Below are 15,467 nucleotides of genomic sequence, written 5' to 3' on the forward strand. Positions count from 1 at the left end.
TGAGTCGTTCTTTAATCTAATCACACTGGGAAACTGATATAACCAAGGGACCATTCTAAACAAGTGGTAAAATTTAGACATGTTACTTAATCCAAGAATAGAACTTGGGTGTTTTTGCAAATGTTAGGAGATTATGTTCTGCAGAATAAGCATGGATAACTCTGGTTATTTTACCCTAATTTATTATCCTGATATTGTTAGTTTTGCTCATATCAGTTTCTAATCATTTTCTCCTAAACTTTCAAAGCTATTGGCTTTAGCAGCATCCTCTAGTTGAGTTTTTCCCTGGGTAAAGTGTACGTTACACATAAAATGGGAATTCCTCTTGCTTATGTTTCATGAAAAAAAAAGTGAAGGGCAAAGTAAAGATTGCCCACAGATATTGCTGAAATATCAGAAGTGATATTTATTATATCAGAAAATATTTTTGGCATAATTTGGGAAAATTTAAATGAAACAAACAAAAAACCAGAACAAAATGAGAAAGAAAACCTATTTGCCTTCTCATGAACCTGTGAAATCAAATATTTAAAAATCTTGTTTTCATAGTAATCACGAGCCTATAACCATGTTTTTCTTTTGAAACCAAGTAAGTGATCTTAGAAAGCAATAACCTAAATGCAAAATAATTATGAAAGAAATAATTTGACCTCATATGGTTAAATATACAATGGGATGAATTACTTTAATTTGGAGTTGAATTTTAATGTACAAAATGCCTCCAAGTAATTAAATAAACAGTACTTAGAAAAATCATACTATCCTTCCTCATGTTATAGCTATGGGAAAAATAAGCTTTCCGACCAAAACTATTCTTTGTCCAGCTACATATGGATGGCAATGGAAATCTCTTGCAGTGTTGGGAAGTTCTACTTTGCATTCAGAGCTCTACTTCATTCTACAATTTAAAAAAATTCTCTGAATTATCTCCCTTGAAGTTTTATCTAATCAAAGCCAACAAGTACAAAAAGCTTTGAAAATAGTAAATATACCTCTGACAATGTGCAGGATAGCCACAATTTAACCATAATTTAAAATTTTTAAATCAATAGCAACAAAAATCCTCACATATCATATTAAGAAAAACTAGAAAAAATATATTAAGTAAAACAAGAAATGCATGTGGAAAATGTCAATATGATGGAAGACGGCAAAGTTCTTGGATTAGAAATGATACCTTTATTTGGTGTTGAGTAAAAATAGACATATGAATCTTACCCTTGGCAAGGCAAATTCAAAATTTTTACTTCACTTTTTGGTATCTGAGGCTTACTACATCCAGAAATCCTCCTAGAAATCATAATTTAAAGCAGGTAGTGTTTCACTCTCTTGTACAGGATATATAAATGCCAAATCATGTTACAGTTTGATGCAAAAAACTGTTTTATTCTCAATGAGAGCTTTAAGTGTGAAAGAGAACCAGAAATATCACATAGTACACACAGAAATTTAAATAATTTTACAGTCTTTCTAAAAAAATGATTTAATAATTTTTAAAAACCACTAGAGCCAGTAACTTAGCTATTATCAGATAATTTGAAAAAACGGAATTCATTGTCCCATCAAACTTAAAGGTCAAAGCATCCCATCTTTATTTTAATGTGCTAGACTTTATCATGAGAAAGAATCAGGGGTTGGGGGTGGGGGACAAAAAAGAGAAGGATCTGGTAATTTTGGTCTCTTTAATTCTCCTCTCTGCCACCTGCTAGAGACACCATTGCAGATCTGTTTTCTTGAACTCTTTTTTTTTCTTCCTTAGTTTCCCTTAAGGCCAAATTATATGGGAAAGAAGAGTATATGGGAATTGAGGGGTTAGATAGAAACATTTAAATTAATATTAAAATAAAATTCTGCATCAATCTCTGACTTTAAAAAACTTTAAAATATGATGCTTTATGTTTAGGCTCACTGGAAAAGAAAATTATATTCTCCATCTTTTTAGAGCCAAGATTCATAGTTTTAGAAGACTATATCTAGTTGATTTTTGTAGCTAAGAGGTTGCTGAAAGGAAGGAAATATAAAGTCAACTACAATACTTGGCCGACAAATCACAAAGGGTGGGCTGGCAGATCCTTCAAGTACGTGAGATAGTGTTTTTCTGAGCAGAGATTGAGACTTCTAGGAAGCAAGAAAAGCATAGTGCCACGGAGACCACATTGTGATGCTCTGAGTGACTGTTTCATAGGGAAAACAAATATACATTTGCAAAGAATTCCTCCCCTGGACTCCATCTCTTACATGTCATCTCTCCCTTTAGAGCCATGCTCTCATAATATTACTACCTCTTTGATTCTGACTCTACCTCCAATCCTCTGGATGTGAACATCCTTTATAATTATATGAAGCTATTAACTTGCCACTCTTGTGCAAGAGTCAGCAAACTATGGCCTACCAGCTAAATTTGACCCACTACCTGTTTTAAAATGGCTCTTGAGCTAAGAATGAGTTCTGTATTTTTAAAAGTTTGAAAAAAGTCAAAACACGTTTATTATTTTGTGGATGTGAAAATTATATGAAATTTGAATTTCAGAGTCCATAAATAAAGCTTTATTCCTTTAGCTATTATCCATGGCTGCTTTTGCACTACATACAATGGACTGCAAAACCTAAAGTATTTATTATTTGGCCCTGTTTAGACGAAAACTGCTAAAAGACACCATAGCTTCCATTACCTTTGTTGTCTTCATTATTTCAACCTTGCCTTCATTATTTCAGGAAATGGCACCAACAGTCTTCAAGTAATGTGGGATGAAAATCATGCAGTTTCTCTTTATCAGAGTTTTTAACCAGTGTGACTTTACTGGGTTATAGCATGTCTAGTTATCAATCCCCACTGACCCAAGGTATAAAGGAATCAATAAAACAATGATTTTCCCTTTAGTTTACCATGTTTTTACAAAGTTGGGAGGCACTCCACACATATCACTTACCTATCCCCTCAAAAGCCTTATAGATTTAATATGAATCTACAACCTCTTATGCCCTATTCCAAAATCCAAAAAGCATTGCCCTAGACTCCCTTATAGGCAGAATCTGACTTGAACTGATTTGAGCTATTTAGTATCTCAATTTATCCCATTTAAGAATGACTATTTCTTAAACAACCCAATCAAAAAACGGGCAGAAGACTTAAATGGACATTTCTCCAAAGAAGACGCACAGATGGCTAACAGGCACATGAAAAGATGCTCAACATCTCTAATTATTAGAGAAATGCAAATCAAAACTATAGTGAGGTATCACCTCACTCTGGTCAGAATGGCCATCATCAAAAAGTCTGCAAACAATAAATGCTGGAGAGGCTGTGGAGAAAAAGGAACCCTCCTACACTGTTGGTGGGAATGTAAATTGGTACAGCCACTATGCAGAACAGTATGAGGTTCCTTAAAAAACTAAAAACAGAACTACCATATGATCCTGCAATCCTACTCCTGGGCATATATCCAGAGAAAACCATAATTTGAAAAGATACATTCACCCCAATGTACATTGCAACACTATTTATGATACCTAAGACATGGAAGCAACCTAAGTGTCCATCGACAGAGGAATGGATAAAGAAGATGTGGCACATTATTTACAATGGAATATTACTCAGCCATAAAAAAGAATGAAGTAATGTCATTTGCAGCAACATGGATGGACCTAGAGATTATCATACTAAGTCAAGTAAGCCAGACAGAGAAAGACAAATATCATATGATATTGCTTATATATGGAATATGAAAAAAAGATACAAATGAACTTATTTACAAAACAGAAATAGACCCACAGACACAGAAAATAAACTTACAGTTACCAAAGGTGAAAGGGGTGGGGGAGGGATAAATTAGGAGGTTGTGATTAACATATACATGCTACTATATATAAAATAGATAGCCAACAAAGACCTACTGTACAGCACAGGGAATTATACTCAATATTTTAATCACTTGGCTGCACACCTGACATTGTAAATCAAGTATACTTCAATAAAAAAAATTTAAAAAGACATCAGATGAATGGATAAAGAAGATGTGGCACATATATACAATGGAATATTACTCAGCCATAAAAAGAAACGAAATTGAGCTATTTGTAATGAGGTGGATGGACCTAGAGTCTGTCATACAGAGTGAAGTAAGTAAGAAAGAGAAAGACAAATACTGTATGCTAATACATATATATGGAATCTAAGAAAAAAAAATGTCATGAAGAACCTAGGGGTAAGACGGGAATAAAGACACAGACCTACTAGAGAATGGACTTGAGGATATGGGGAGGGGGAAGGGTAAGCTGAGACAAAGTGAGAGAGTGGCATGGACATATATACGCTACCAAACATAAGGTAGATAGCTAGTGGGAAGCAGCCGTATAGCAGCACAGGGCGATCAGCTCCGTGCTTTGTGACCACCTAGAGGGGTGGGATAGGGAGGGTGGGAGGGAGGGAGACGCAAGAGGGAAGAGATATGGGAACATATGTATACGTATAACTGATTCACTTTGTTATAAAGCAGAAGCTAACACACCACTGTAAAGCAATTATATTCCAATAAAGATGTAAAAAAACAAAACAACAAAAAAAGTATAATGGGATTATGACACAGTATCATATCTGGCATTTTTTAAAATTTAAGAACTGAATCAGATTTATTGCTATGTCAATTCTATCAACAGCTAACAATCAAATGTACAAGATATACCACAACAACCATGCCAAAAATGATGCTGTATAGAGAGATCATTAGAATAACATTGGTAGACATTAATCTTGTAATATACATCACTGATATAGTAAAACCTTGTTAATACAGGTTAAATTGATAAAAGTCTAAAAAAAAATTTAAAAAGAATGAATATTTCTACTGCAGAGATTTTAATGTGCTTGATAAAACGATTAAGAGATACTGTCCCAGACTCTGTTAGGGATGTTATGTGATATGAATTATATGAACAATATTACCTTCTTTAATTCTGAAAAAATTAGATTCCTATACACATGTGATCTCAAGAGCTTCAGATCAGAGATTGTGAACTGATAGTCATCTCAAAATTATCATTAACCATATAGAATTTTTTTCTTCCTCACTCATCCCCATACCATGCTCATGTCAGTAAATGACACTGCCAGTCACTCAGTTGTGCTAAATGAAAATATGTCTAGAATCACTTCTTGCCAGCTGTGCCATTATCACTCTGATCTGATCTTTTCTTGTCTGGGTTAGTCTTCCTTCCCATATGGCTTCTCCATAGTGAATTCTCTACAGATATTCAGAGTGATTTTTTAAAAGTACATTTGCATCTCAGTATCCTGGTCAAAGCCTCCCAACTTTCCATTACATATCCAAGGAACTCCAAACTCTTTCATATGGCTTACAAGGCTCTACAAGATCCCCTACAATCGGACCTTTGCCTAAGGATATCGCCTTGTACCACTCTACCTCTGCTTGTTAGCTAACAGTATTATGGCCCTCTTGCTCATTTCTGTCTCGGATTTGTACTGGCTGTACATCTTTCTTGGAACTTTCCTCCTCCGGATTTCACATGACTCCCCCTCACTGACATCATGATTCTGTTCAAGTACATCACCTAAGGGAGGCATTCCATGACTGTTATATAAATAATACTTCCCCCAATGCTGCTGTCATTCTCTACTCTCACACTTAGGTTTATTTTCTTCATTCCTATGGCCATCATCCTCTAGAGTCTTATCACCTTATGCTTAGCCTGATACACTAGACTTTTAACAGTAGAACAGAGCTGCAGATAAAGCATTAGATTTGAAGAGACATGAATTGTACTGAAGCTGCATCACACAAGGTCTGTGACTTTTCTTGACTTCAGTTTCTTCATCCCTAAATGAAAAATCTTGGACTATATGATCTTTGCAATATTTAACAATGCTCAAATTCTAAGTTGGTTGTTTTTTTCTGCCTCAATTCTTTTTCTCCTCCAGTTCAATATGCACCAGTTATCAAATTAAACTTCCAAAAGTTCTATTTCACCAGTTTCATGTTCTGATTCTCCACTGGCTATCCAATAGAGTATAAAGTATACTCCCTAACCTATTTAAAAATTCTTTCCATGTGCTTATCTCCTGATATAGGAGCTGCAGTAAGTTTTCCAGAAGATCGAGCTATGATAGAAAATTCATCACTAAGTCCTCTCTCCAGAGTCAAGAGTCATGGAGAATGATTTAAGATGTTTTTAACTGTGAAAAAGTAGAAACACTCTAAATGTAAAACATACAAAGAAATGTTTTTCATTGGAATTACATTAATTTATAAATTAATTTGGAAGAGAAATAACACTTTTAAATGAGTCATCTAATTCAAGCTATAATAGGCATTGTTGCTCTGATTTAAAATATTTTAAATGTATTTGTAAGTTTAAAATGTAAACAAGTTCAGTGTGAAAAATAAAAACAATACATAGCCAATGAAAGCCTCCTTGAATCCCATGTAGTTCTAGTCCCTGAGATAACCCCTGTCATTCAAATGGGATGCATCATCTAAGAACTCTGCCTATGCCTTTACCTACATATATTTTTGTACATATGAAAGCTACTGTTTTGTTTTGTTTTAAATAAATGAGATTACACCTTGGATATTAATTTATAATTTGATTTTTTAACTTACTATATCTTGAAGAGCATTCCATTTTGCATGCGTAGCGTATGTAACATGACCAAATTCTTTCTTTCCTTCCTAACTTTCTTCCTTCCTTCCTTCCTTCCTTCCTTCTTTCCTTCCTTCCTTCCCTCTCTCCCTCCTTCCTTCCTTCCTTTCTTTCTTTCTCATATTTATTGGAGTATAATTGCTTTACAATGGTGTGTTAGTTTCTGCTTTATAACAAAGTGAGTCAGCTATACATATACATATATCCCCATATCTCCTCCCTTTTGAGCCTCCCTCCCACTCTCCCTATCCCACCCCTCTAGGTGGTCACAAAGCACCGAGCTGATTTCCCTGTGCTATGCAGCTGCTTCCCACCAGCTATCTATTTTACATTTGGTAGTGTATATATGTCCACGCCACTCTCCCACTTCATCTTTTGACTGCTTTATATTTCATAATGTGGATGCACTGCAGTTTAGGTCATCATTCCCCTATTAATACAATTTATTTTTCTCAAGTTTTTTTCCACTATTACCAAATATTGATATAAAAAAAGTAGACAGACCAGAGTTGGATTTAAATTCTTACCATATATACAAACCCTAAAAGTCTTTGTGTTTTAATTGTTATAGCTGATATGATTGGTATTCTTGTCTTATCTTGTGCTTTTTGTTTATAATGGTTTCTGGATTTTTCTTTATTTGCTAATAAAGATTATGCTTCCTTTGTTTTTCTCTAGTGAAAAGTATACATCCCTTTTCCTAGCAGTTCTACAACTACAGACTTAAAGCTGTGTTCTGTAATTATCAATGCCAAGAATAAAATAATTTCTTTTTCCCAGCATTATTTACAGTGACAGAAATAGTTGAAACACCTTAAATGTTCTTGAATTCTTTATAGTAGATGAGAAAGAAGAGACTTTTTTCCTATAGTTAATTAGGGAGGGGAGGAAATATCTTCTTTGGATCATACTGCCAAAGCAGAGTAGGATTCTAAATAGATTTGGGAAATTTTGTTTTAAACGTATGTATTCCCTTGGAAGACTGTAAATGCAGAGGTGCTTTGAACATGAGCCATGACAAAGAATTCTACTGGTAACTTTGAGCTCAGTAAAGAAAGGCTAACTAGAAACCTGCAAGTGTGTGTGCGTGTGTACATATATGCCTGCCTGCATGTGTGCATTTGCGTATTATTTTTAAATGTCTGGATCCAAATATACCTACTTGGCAAGGACTCTTTTACTGTTTGGGGAAAAATAATTGAGTCATTAGCTAGGCCAAAAGAAGGCAGAGGGGGATAAAGTACTATTTTTGAAGGGCAAGATTGAACAATAAAAATATAAACTGCTTTATGATTGAATGGATGAATGACAAACAAATGCAAAAGAGTAGATTTCCCTCAGGTATTGAAATTACTGTTAACTGATATTTTGATTTCATGGATTGAAACAGAAAGTGAGAGAGGGGCTGAGACTTGCAACTTGCAGAGTGAGAATAGATTTTAGGCCAATATATGTGGTTAGAAGATTTCCAGAACATAGAGGCAGATCTGGGACACAGATCCTGTGGTGGAATTAGGCAATGGAATTTAGGAAGAGATACCAACATGGATTGTAGGTTTTCCTTTTTGTGTTGTCATTCCTTTAACCTTCAAGTCCTTAGTAAATTTTATTAATTACTATATTTAAGTAATAGTCTTGTGTTGGCACAAGCTTGGGAAATAAAGAAAATAATTATATCCATATTTCAAAATAAGTCAGACTGAAAAAATCTTGGATAGCATGTAGATTCGGTAAAGAGATAGCAAGAGCTACAGTTCAAAGGGAGAAATGTAATAAAACAGGCTCTTTGGATCCTAAGAAATATTTGAGAAAACATTATCTTTCTTCCAAGCTCCTTGGAATGATCTCCAAAATACTTACTCGAGCTTTTAAAGGAAGGGTAATCTTAAAGCTTAGGGGACCTGGGGACACTGGTAACTGATCCATCGTTAGCTTGGCTTAATTACATTAAAAATGCTTTTTATAAAATCTACAGATATCAAGCTTTCTGAGTCCTGTATTTAGTAGTATATGTTTATGTTGACTTGGAGTATTAATCACAACTTGCCTGGGTTTAGGAATCTTGGACCATGACCCTATTCCTCAATACTATTTATATACTGTTCCACTGTTTTCTGACATTTATTATTAAAGAGGAAAATCTGAGTCTAGCTGGATTTTACTTCCTTTGAAGATAATCTGTTCTTCTCTGCTTTGATGATTGTATAATTCTTTCTTTATTCTTGAGATATAAAATATCACCAGGTTATTTCAAATGCTAATCTATTTTATTAATTCCAACTACGATTTGGTTAATTCTTTTGGAATTATTTGGATCTTTCTTACGTTCAGAATATTTTAGATTATTGTTAGAGTCTATGTGTTTTGGTCTCATTTTAAGAAAAAGCATCATATACATGTGGGAACGTGAATATGTTCTCTATCCTCTATATCTAGCTTCCTCCCTCTCATTGTTTTAAATTTGTGCCATTTTTTCTCTGCATCCAGAGATAGCACTTCAAGTTTGTTCATGTTATTGACTTTCCTTTTTACTGTTTTAATGCAGCTTCTGATTTTGCTATACCATTTTACCTTCTGCAAATATTTTCAAATTTGTTTAGCTTCACCTTAAAATGATCTCTGACTTATATCTAGCTCTCTTTTCATCTGTCTTGTATAAGTTAAGTAACAGTTAACAGGTGATTAAAAAAAAAATCCTACTCAAACTGCTTTTAAAAAAGACGTGTTGACTGCATTTATTCCTTCATTCGTCAGGTTCACTTGGTGTTACAGAGACTCAACAATGTCATCAAGAGCTTTGTTTCTTTCCTGCCCTCCCACAGTGTCACTTATCCAAAGGTCAATCCTAATTAAAGTCTCAATACTTCCCAATACTTCTGCAGCTACATGTCCAGCTACATATCCAGGGAGAGAGAAGTTGGGTCTCTTCTAGAAACACTCAGAAGGCAAAGAAACATTTTTTCCTGGTGGCTCTCAGGAAGCATCACGGACAATCTTATTGGCCCAAAGTGGATCACACATTCCCCCACCCAATGCTAGCTATGTAATAATTTGTGGAGCTTAGTGCAACATGAAAATAAGGAGTTCGAAATCAGTTTTTAAAAACTGCATTAAATGTGGTAAACTCTAAAGCTTTTCATTTTTCCTCTTACTTGCCTTTTCATGGTGTTTTATATTTGCTATTTAATGATATTCTAAGTAAATAAGAATAAAAATTTTTAATTATTAGCAAGCATTTTTACCTTTCATCTTTGCATTTTGCAATGCCAGTTTTCAGTGCAAATAGAAAAACACTTAAATCACATGCAGAATCACCAAAATTGTACAATACGTAGCTGGTACTTGCATGTGTATTTCATTCTTACCATTACTGTCAAATTCTGCACAAAACCAACTCATCTGTTTTATTTTACTCCTTGATATCCATACACTCCACCAACACTCTACCTTCAGTTTAATCATGAAGAAGCAAAGGAAAGGACTGAAAACGTTTTATCTTTCCCTTTTTCTCTATGTCATCATTTTCAATGTAAGCAGTTGACGAATACACAGAAGTTACATGAATAAGAAAGGATATCATAGGGTTCCTTAATTATTCATGTTTCTTAGAATTCCACTGCCTTCTTTCTGTTTGAAGCGAAGTCTGGTTTAAATGATTCAAATGGAAAGGGTGGCCTCCCGGGGCTGTCAAGTGTTCTCACTCAGTCATAGATGTGAAATACCTCGTACTGCTGAACTCCCACCTGTCCTGGGGCCAATGGTGTTCTGTGCTCAGCTCGGGCACTCATCGCCGCATGTAGCAAATACTGTGTACGACTAGCAGCAGACTCAAGCACATACCTCCTCTGCTCACATATGTGCGTCGCTGTCTATTGGACTTCACCTACAAAACACAAGTTCAAATATGAAATTATGAAGAATTTCAAGACAGCAACAACAGAGCATTAAACCAAGTGCAAGGTCCTTCTCAATGCAGGGACCTGCATAACTGCACAGGTTGTCCCTTTTGAAGCCAGCCTGGAACACACCTAAACCAATATCTACAACATGGGCCTAAGACTGCTTTGGTCAGCAAGGCCGAAAGCATCTGCTGCTTGCCTAAATGCAAGGATAGAATTAGCCTCCCTGAAAGCAAATGGCTTAGTGGAGATGAGAGTACAGAGAGATGGAGATAGCGAAATGAAGTGTGGTAGCTACAAGGAATGGGTGGCCTAAGGAGAAGCAACTAAACATTCCGCTTCAACTCTATTTCTTTATCTTCTCAACATTTTTATTTCACAGTCTCTGTTTTATTGTTATTTTTTTTACACACAGCAGAGTTTTTAATATCAAACTGTCTTCTCTTTTCTGTACTAAGTATTTTTAGAAAATATTTTCCCACTGTAACCTGAGCGTTCTATTTACCTTCATTTATTTTACGGATTTTCCCACAGACACCAAGTTGTTTATTGTTTCTGTTTACTCACTTTCATTAGAGGAAAAGTATGTACAGTCTTGATGTTTGCATACAGATAAAGTGGGAGCAGTCTCCTTTATTTGCCTCATGGTCAGCATAGGTCACCGAAAATATTTTCACCTGATGTGACCCATGAATCTGTATGATGCAAATTGACATGACTGTCCCCCACACAGAAGCCAACCTACGATCATGAAGCGGTGTGAATGTGGGCAATACCAGCAGGGTTCTTCATTGTGTTTCTTCTGTTTTGTCTCCCTGACGATGATGATGAGTCAGCTGCATAGCCATATTTCCACCCATATTTACATTTGGCCTGGGCTTCCAAAACAGGCTCACTGAGTGGTTTTTCACAGGATCCTTTTTGTTTTTGCTGCTCATCACACTCTGTGCTTCTGCCTTTGGGCAATTAATGTATAGGTACTGAACAAAGCAGCCTTTGACATGCTACTGATACACAGCAGAAAAAAAAAAAAAAAAATTCCCTAAATAGTGTGGTCTCCTTCTGCCTCATCGCCCGCTCTCACTTCTATCCCTACCTTTATACATTACAACAAGCTAGAGGAATGCTAGTGCATATCTCTTTGCTATTTTTATGATCAGATAGCTGCTAAGTGAACTCAGGTATGCTTCAGTGCCAGTTTCCTAAGCACTTTATTTAAAGAAGCAAAGAAGAATCCAGATGGAACAGTCATGCCCACGGTTGTTCCCAAACTCGCTCCACCGAATCAATATATTTTATTTTCTTTTTCCCAAGGCAGCCTTTCCTGTTTGCCTAATGAATCGGGTAAATGTTAGAAAGGAGAGATTTCAACTGTTCTTGCTAATCACATTGTAACTGGACCCAGGTGTATTAGATCTGAAAGAATTTCTCTGGATTATCTGGGTCATATACATGACATCCTTCCCTAGTTTCCAATCCTCGTCATAGATTTTCTCCCATGTTAATACTCCGATCATTGCAATGGAAAAGGAGGGATAAGACTTGTGCCTTTATTACTCTCATCCCCTGAAGTGCTCTCACCTATTTAGAGAAAAAAATAAAAGAGCTCCAAACAAAATTTAAAATAAGTCATTTATTTTTGTAAGTGACTTTAAATCTCATTGGAAAAAAAGAAAGATAATAAATAGCCCCTATGATATAAGGCTTGTATACCAATTTCTACTACAAAGCAGAATGTGTCTAATGAAGTAAGAAATTCACCAAGTGTTATTAATGTTCAAATTTCACTTCTGTTGATTGCTTTCCATTGCAATCTCAGTTTTCTAATCTACAAAAAAGCATGTTTGGATATAGACAAAGTACTAAATTACTATAAAAATAAACTTGTAGATATTTCTGAAGTAAAACTCTGACAGTCTGGCAGAGGGAAATTTTTCTGGGGAAGGAAACACCCTTAACGAAGGTAAACAGGTTAAAAAAGCATAAAGCGTGTTTAGGGGTTCTGAATGAAGTTGGGTTTAGTGGGAGATTGAATCAGAAAGAAAGCCCATGTCAGTGATTCAATATCTTGCTTAAAAGTTTGACTTTATTGGGCAGGTTGTAGGGAACCTCTGAATTATTTTTTACTTCAAAAAGCAGAGGTCTAGGCTAGAGAATATACCTCTAAGTATACTATTATTCCTCTTTCATTTTTTTTTCCACTTTACTGTTAGCCTCTTGTGCATTTACTGATTCTCACTCTTGATTACTTTTAACAAAATCCCACCCAACAATTTTTTGTTTGTGCTATGGAAGTGCTTTAATGCTTATAGTGAGAAAAAGGTATTTTATGTATAGTGCCTTGTGTTTTTCAAATGAAAGTTATATACAATTCAAATAAAGAAATAAGAAATCAATAGATATGTAGATGCAACACATAAGACAATCTGAAAGTCTGAGATGCACAGTAAGCAAAACGCACTCCACCCACTTTTATAGCAGTATCCCTGGAAGGCAAAGAAAAAAGTGTTAACAAGGATAGTTAGAATGAGTTGAATATAGTTAGAAACTAAGATAGAGTGGTCACGCAATAGATGACAAAAGTCTTATAATGAAGTTAAAGCATATTGAGGGAAATTTTAGAAGTGTGAAAACTGAAAGGCCATTTTTATCAAATTATGAGTGATAAACTGACAATGTTAAACTATAGAACACTTAAAACAAATTCTGTTCCAAAGTTCAATATATACAATAGAATAAAAACTTTTCAGTAACCAAAGATAAGAAATCAGAAAAGTATTTTCAATCTAGAGTTAATTGGTTTTGTAAGAAATTGAAAAGATTTAAGTAGGGCTAGTTAATTTTAGTTGAGTGACTTCTAGAAAGCTTAAAGTTTAAATATTTACAAACTTAAAGTGAAACAGTGGAAACCTAATGTAAGAAAAAAGTATAAAAATTATGTATACACATATATAAATACACATATATACACACACACAGAGGAGAGAGGAGTGAAAGAGAATAAAATATACAATGCAACTAATGTGAGAAAAAAGTATAAAAATTATGTATACACATATATACATATAAATACACATATATACACACACACAGAGGAGAGAGGAGTGAAAGAGAATAAAATATACAATGCAACTAATGTGTTGTTCCATATTCTAAAAATTTTATATAGAATTCAATCAACAACATAACCAGTCTACCAGAATATAAAATGAATGCTACCCCTTTGGATGTAGTCAACTAGGACACTATAATTATTCCAGTTACACTGTCAGTGTTTTGTATTAAAATAACAATCTCCTCTTTCCTGGGATAGCTGGTTAGTGTCAAACTATTTCCATTGAGGGTGGGTTTGGATTTTGGAAACAATGAAATTATGAGCAAAGTCAGCTGAAGGCAACTAGCCAACATGTCTTTGGAAATCACCTAGCCAACCTCCACTTGGAAGAATGGAAAGAACTCTAGAGTTTAGGGTTTAGTTAGAATACTTGATTGCAAGCACAGAAGCAGAGCGTAAAGTGACTGGAACAGCTAAGAGAATTTTTTAGAAAGAAAGTGGAGCACATCAGACTCAAAGGAATAGCTACCAGAATCAAGTCAACTCTGGGGACTTCTGGGTTTACAATGGGACCTCTATACTAGTTATCTTCATTTTTCTGACTTTTTCCATGTAGCGGAGAGGGCTACAGGCAGTTTTGTGATAGTGACTTTATTGCTTCAAAGTTAACGTAGGGAAAGGGCACTCTTACCTATTAGCTATAGCAAAAAAAAAATCAGTGGGGAAGGAACACTAACTGGGTCTGTCTGGATCAATGTGTATTTTTGAACCAATTTTGGGGGGTGAGAATGTGATCTTTTGATTATTTCAATTCATTGTGTTCTTACCCAATAAGCTAAAATTTTAGCTTTAGGATGTTACTAGGAGAGGAAGGTTTGACCAGACAAAAACAACAGCAACCACAATCATGTATGTCAACATATCTCACATAAGATAAGATAGTGGTTAGCTGGAAATGCTTGGATAATCTTAACAGCATGTCCAAAACCAAGTTCATAATTTTCTTCTCTCCCCTTTCCATACAGATACCTCTTCTCCCAATATTATCTACAGAAATCTTTGAAACAAAAAACCTAAACCTTAGCAAGTTATTTAATCTTGTTGAGCTTCAGTTTTCCTATATGCAAAATGGGAAAAATAAGTCTCCCATTAATAAGGGCTATAGTAGATTGAGTTAAATGGATGAAAAGCATGTAGTTGAATGTCTGCCATAAAATAAGAATTAATTAAAATTTAGTTCTCTTCTACTCCTCTCTCCACTTAAACAAAGTGAACACTTTTTAATAGGATATAGAAAAATCCTTCCACTGCTTGATTGTTTTCTGCCCTTTCCAGATTAAATTTTCTCTACTCCCTTGAACTTATTTGGAACTACTCACAGTTCTCCTAAATGCAGCATGCTTCCACATCTTGGTAGGTGCTGTCATCTCTGTCTGGAAAGTTATCCTTGCCAGACTCCTCTATCCTCCTCCTATCCTTATCCATTGGCAAACTTTTATTTAACAGAGCTCAAATAGCATGTTTTATATGAAGCATTCTCTGCCTCATCTAATCAGAGTCAGAATCCCCTTGCTTTTTATTTCCCTAGTACTATGAGTATGCTATTATTAATGGCTCTTACTATTTTCTGCATTACTATTGTTTGTTCATTACTTAGCTTCCAACATAAAACTGTGAGCTTCCTGAAGGACAATAATATATGCCAAGGACTTCCCTGGTGGAGCAGTGGTTAAGAATCCATTGCAGGGGACACGGGTTCAACCCCTGGCCCTGGAAGCTCCCACATGCCACGGAGCAACTAAGCCTGTGTGCCACAATTATTGAGCCTATTCTCTAGAGCCCGCAAGCCACAACTG

This window comes from Neophocaena asiaeorientalis, unplaced genomic scaffold (genome assembly GCF_003031525.2).
Source record: "Neophocaena asiaeorientalis asiaeorientalis breed wild unplaced genomic scaffold, Neophocaena_asiaeorientalis_V1.1 scaffold359, whole genome shotgun sequence".
NCBI classification, from domain to species: domain Eukaryota; kingdom Metazoa; phylum Chordata; class Mammalia; order Artiodactyla; family Phocoenidae; genus Neophocaena; species Neophocaena asiaeorientalis.